This window comes from Sus scrofa, chromosome 6 (genome assembly GCF_054392235.1).
Source record: "Sus scrofa isolate SSC_HxYL_T2T_F1_AM1 chromosome 6, Sscrofa_HxYL_maternal_Yorkshire_Landrace_v2.0, whole genome shotgun sequence".
NCBI classification, from domain to species: Eukaryota; Metazoa; Chordata; class Mammalia; order Artiodactyla; family Suidae; genus Sus; species Sus scrofa.
Window position 1 is genome coordinate 128,697,450 of NC_139388.1, and position 6,166 is coordinate 128,703,615.

General features: G+C 37.1%; 1 long non-coding RNA gene across 1 annotated transcript in view; it reads left to right on the top strand.

Moving 5' to 3' along the window:
- LOC110261200 (uncharacterized) overlaps positions 1-5,294 on the top strand; it is a 174,157-nt gene extending 168,863 nt beyond the window's left edge. The window contains exon 5 of the long non-coding RNA XR_002345101.2: positions 1,158-5,294. This is a non-coding gene — a long non-coding RNA (uncharacterized LOC110261200). The remainder of the gene's footprint in view (positions 1-1,157) is intronic.
- The last annotated feature ends 872 nt before the right edge of the window (positions 5,295-6,166 follow it).

The window sequence follows — 6,166 nt, forward strand, 5'->3', positions numbered from 1 at the left end:
AATTAAGACTATTTTGACTTCCCCTGACACCTATTTTCAGGTTTAGCTGAAAGTCTCTTTGTGACCAGGGTATTGAATAATGAAATACATGATTAAACAAAACTTAAGGAGTTTGTTTTCTATTGTGGAAATCATACTCCATAAAAATCATGCTCACACACTTTCAGATCGAGTTTTGTTCATATAGCCCATGCTGTGTGTGTGTGTGTGTGTGTGTTTGTGAGAAAGAGAGAGAGAGGGGGAGAGGGGGAGAGAAGGCACTAGAAGTATCTCCAGATGGCTAAGCTACTTTTGGGAGACTAGTTGTGTTGGACATCCCACTTTGAACAAAGAGGGTTATTGTCCATCCCCTCTTAAAATATTACCTTTGTCATCCTGAAATTAATCTTAGACTTCTTCTTTTGAAAACGTCCTTAGGGATCATTCTTGAAATGAAAATTCATTTCCTCCATGCTGAATAAGTGGTCATTTCACAAATTCCGGGATGAGAACATTTTAAAAGGAGAAATTCAAGGTTTGCATGTTAAATGTGAAACAGCAGCCAAAGCAAAGAGATACTAGAATCCAGAAAGAATAAAGGGCAATTGACTTTTAGAAAATTTGAAAAAGAGAAATGATACCAAGTCTGATACCAAGTTGATCAGTGTCAGGAAACATAACCTTTTACATGAAAGTAAATCGACCAACCCCCCTCCTCTCCACCTGTGTCTCTTTCACAGTCCAATTAAAATCACGTTTTCTTTGAACACACAGAAAAAAGAAGGAAGCGTCTGGGCACGTAAGAGACATCAGTCGTCTGGCTCTGCCGACAGGTGCATTTGTCATGCCTTGGGGAGCGATGACGCTGCTTTCACTTTATTAATTGAGAAGATTATATACCTATGATAGCCACGTTTTCACATTCCCTTTCTTGGATGGGGGGCAGAGGAGAAAAGTGGGCATTCTATGGTTAAGCAGGAAAAATAAAACCTTTTTTTTTCAGTTTTATTGCATTCTAATTAAGCATGAGGGGAGTGAGAGGTCCTACAGCAATGCAGCAGGCTCGAAACACTGACAAGGTCAATTATCTCCTGATAAGCTCTGCACCAGCAAGGATTAATAATATGACTAATATTAATTGAATGTGAGTTCATTGAGTTTTATTTCTTATTTTAAAGTTCTCCTGGCTGTTGTGAACGCCGTGGTGCACAGAGAATGATGGATGGAAGTGATGGAGTCACTAATAAGCCCTTGGACCCCCATGGCCTGCTGCACACACAGAGAATAGAGGTTTGATTCTCTTTTTTGGTTTCTGGCCACCACCATCCTGGCAGGAAGTGAAAAGGGGCTAGTTTTATAATGTAATTTGTTCCACAAATAAAGAAAGTACAAGAGACTTCAGATCTATGAATTCAGAATTTCTCAAATGAAAATGAAATGCTACTAACTGATGATGTCCTTAAGGTGAAGCAGATCTAGCTGATTTGCATAGAACAACAACAAAAAGATTGCAGATCCTACTTTCTTATATGGGCTCCATCATCACAGGTGAGTGGTTTATTATAAAAAAAATCTACATAATAGTTGCTTTAATTTTGTGCTCCTTTGTTATAGAATTAGGACTGTATGTCCATAGATAAGACTTTGAATAAATTGAAAAGCAGAGGCTAAGCATGTACTGGTATTGGATGTTTTAAGTGGTTTTTCCTGACTTGGGAATTGACAAGCTGCTATTTTCATCCAATTTCTTCCTCAGACATGACATTGCTTTGATATCTAGAGATAGCTGACCTCCACTCCATGAATTCATGTTTCTTCTTTGCAGAGTTGAGAGGGGCTGTAAAAGGTTTCAGTACTCTAAAAAGCACTGACAATATAGTATTTCCTTTTTGTTTTGGAAACATTGAGTCTATAAAGTGATATAGCACTTTATTTTACTGATCCTTTGTGCTTAAAATGCATTCATTTTTTTAAAAACACTGTTAAAATGAATGCTACTTGTGGAAATGAAAGTGAGAGAAACAATGGAAGTAACTGTAAGCGCAACAAGTCACATAGGACTGAAAAGTGATTTGAGTACAGCTTGTTGAAGCCTCAGAGGAATTAAATTGCATATATTTTAAACATAATGTCAACCCACAATTTAACGCATCTTTAAATTATTCCTCCCTGCCTCAGCTAAATGTGAAACCTTCCTCCTCTGAACTCAAAGACCAAAAATCTACTAACTTTAATTTGGGCATCAGATTTGCTATATGTATCTCTGTCATATTACAGTTCAAACCATATGTAAGTGTGAGTTTGACCTTTCAGGTGCGTGGTTTTATCTACTCCACAGATAAATTCCTTGAATATGGGGCAATTTCTTTAACAATCTCATATGCTGCAGAGTACTAGGCAAAGTAGAGAATGAACTAGGTGCTAAATATTTCATTAGGTAAATAATGCTTCAACTTTTTCAGCAGGAGGACTATGATGAGGAAATTAGTGATAGGCATATGCAATGAGTATGTGGAGGTGTTTTTCTCCAGGTGTTCCTGGCAGAGAATCACCTGGATTTAGCAAATAATGATCATACTGGGATGAGGGGTGGGAATCATAGGACATGGTACCTATTATTGGAAACTGACCCATCATATCATAGAGGAGGGTTTGGGGGGAGGGAATAAATGATTTTTACTGCAAAGAAAGGTGAGGAGACTCATTAGTGGCAAAACAAAGCCATAAGCCAGACACCTCCAGAGGCACCAGAAGTTCAGAGCAATGAAAAAGATTCTGGAGAGGTTAGTGCCATCTGTAAGTTTACGTGTTGATAGCTTAGGGGGGAAACAATGACAATTATTCAGAAATACTGATGAGAAAGTTCATAATTAAGCAAAACAAGATTTAAACAGAATGTAAATAGTTGGAGGTATTGTTCTCTGTTTTGTTTTTTCCTGATTTTCTTGTGATCTACCATTTAGCATCATCCAGGAAGAGTGTAAGATCCAGGGCCTGATGATACAGTTTCTGATACACAACCTGCCCAGTGATTTTGTCTGCATATTTCCCTTCCTCTGTGAATGGGGTTGGCAACTACACCCACCAAGAAGTGACAGCAGTCGATAGCTAGAATATTAAAGTCTGATGTGTGTGACTAGGGTTCAATGAAAATACATCAGGAAAGATGAAACTCTTCCAATTCAGTTGCACATATTGCTCTGCAATTTTCAAAACCAAAATACCCTGAGTCTCTATTGAAACACATTGCAGTGTCCCATCACCCGTGGCTTTCAGAATGTGATCTGACATTGTTTTCTCCATTTCCCATTTTCTCAGTTAAATGGGAAGCATATTTGTAAATGATATTTATTTTGCTGTGAGTAAGGTTTGGATTCCTTTCTCCTTCATAGATGTGTGCTTTACCTCTGCCCTCTCTTAATGTATTTCTATGAAGTACATAAAAATGGGGCTCCAAATCCAGACAAGCATCTTCCTAGTTATCATGATGAAGACAGGGATGGGAAATGTATGTTGCTAAAATGACTTTTAACCATTTTTTACATAATTATCTCTATTTATCCATATAGAATTTTCTACCTCCCCTCTCATTCTAATTCTGTTGGATGATAAGGATCTTGTTGCGTGTAGGAGAAGGATACTTGATGAAGGAAGCAGATAGTTCTACCTTTTCCTACATCTTTTCCATAGTTCTAGCACTTTCTCTTTACATTTCTCCCCTCTATAGTCCTGAAAATGAGATCTTTGGGCAGCATGAGGTGGAAGACTCCTTATGTGGTGGTAGGTGGAGCCTAGTCAACATTGAATGATGCATAAAGCATTGACTTTGAATAATGTGTGCAACTTGACATCTGTGTGCTTTGGGGTCAATAACCTACATTTTCTGAGCCTCAATTACCATCCTTAAAATAAGAATATTATAGAATATGATAATTCAAAGCAATTAAAGGAAATAATCCATGCAGAGCACCCATTTCTAAGAAAAGTAAGAAACAGATGTGGGGGGTCACTTAACTCATCTGTCATCTACATTCCTTCATAATAAAATTAAGATATTCAAATAATTAATGCTGTACACTTTACTGGGCCTGGGCCTAAACATTTGCTTCATGGAGTATTCATTTCAATCCTAGGAAGTTATATCATGAATGTTTCTGACAGATTAGGAAACTGAAGCTTACCAAAATAAATTAGGTGCCCTAAATTAGGCTGAAACTATTTGATTTCAGAGGGCTGCTCTCACTTGCAAGTTTTATAGACATAGCTATCCTACCTAATAGACAATAAGACGTGTACTTTGGTGAAGCCTCTTAAGGATGAGGGAGACAGAATCATGCCATATAAACAATGACATACTTTAAAAATATTGGCAAATTTATCTCAAAATTATGTAAAACCATCTTATGCAAAAGTGAGAGTTTACCTTCCATGAAAATAAGAATATTTGGAAGACCATCTTAATTGATAACTGTTATGAATTGAAACTTTTTTCAAGAATGCATTTTGTTTTTTGCATCTGTTTTTTTTCATAAATTATATAATAGCATATACCAAAGTTCTTTGAAAAGTATAAAGGCTGCAGAGTTTCCATTGTTGCTAAATGATAATGAGCCCAATGAAAATCCATGAGGATGCAGGTTCAATCCCTGGCCTTGCTCAGTGGGTTAACGATCTGGTGCTGCTGTAGTGTAGGTTGCAGATGCAGCTCAAATCCAGTGTTACTGTGGCTGTGGCATAGGCCAGCAGCTGTAGCTATGATTTGACCCCTAACCTGGGAACTTCCATATGTCACTGGTGTGGCCTTAAAAAAAAAAGTAGAATGCTTAATGTATGTATCATTTAAATCAATGGCCTACTTGCCCGTAGGTAATTTTGAACCACCTCAGCTCTTCTGTATTGCCATTGCTGAAGAAAAAAAATATTGTATCATTCTTTTCATAGATTATCACAGAATATTGTGTAGAGAATCTGAAAGAGAATGGATGTGTGTACATGTATAACTGAATCAATTTATTGTACAGCAGAAGATATCACCACATGTACGTCAACTGTACTTCAATAAAACTTTTAAAAATGAAACATTCTGCTACTTTGCTGAATTTGTTGATCAGTTCAATTAGTTTACCTTTCCACAGAAAAGAAAATCATGGACTTGGAGAATAGACTGTGGTTGCCCAGGGGGAGGTGGAGGGAATGGGATGGATTGGGAGCTTGGGGTTAATGCAAACTATTGCTTTTGGAATGGATTAACAGTGAGATCCTGCTGTGTAGTGCTGAGAACTATGTCTAGTTACTTACGACAGAGCATGCTAATGGGAGAAAAAAGTATGTGTACATGTATGTGTAACTGGGTCCCCCTGCTGTACAGTGGAAAAATAAATTGTGTTGGAGAAATAATAATAAAAAAAAATGAAACAAACAAACAAAACGTGTAGAAGGGATTTTTTTCTTTTCATTCTTTTTTTTTTTTTTTTTTTTTTTGCCACACAACTGCATGGAGTTCCAGGCTATGGATAAGATCTGAGCGGCAGCTGTGACCTACAAACCTAAGTCTCACTGATGCAGAGACACCACCAATCCTATTGCACCACAGCAGGAATTCCAGGAGGGACTTTTTTAAAGTAAAGATTCTTAGCAGGAAGAAAAACAATTTCCATGCTTTTAATTCTGAAGAAGGGAATTCAGCAAAATTATAGCCTCCTCAAACCTTTGTTTGGACAGATGTGTGTAGAATAAGGTGGCAGATTAGAAGCTCAGAAGATATGCTGATAAAGGTGAGACATTATTACTAACAACAAAGAGCAGAGGAAAGCTGGAATTACCAACATGAAATAAAAGTGCCATTTAATTCAGAATACAGGGCCACTTCCACAGAGATAGGTATACAGGTTTGGATCAACTACAAGCATGATGTTTCTTCATGAAAATGACTCTGAGATAGCAAGTAAGCATGGAACTATCCTCATAGTCACCTATTTAAAAAGGCAGGTTCTTATAAAAAAACATCTCCCCCATCTAAATTTTAACATAAATATTACTCTACTTTTTTTGTATAAAGAGTTATAATTAATTGTCTGAAAAAAATAATGTCATGGATGAAACATGTGTTATTACAGCTTGGCAAGCAAAGGACTTTGAATCAGCATGGCAGATGATTGACTTACTGCTGGAGATAAAATGTTGCAGC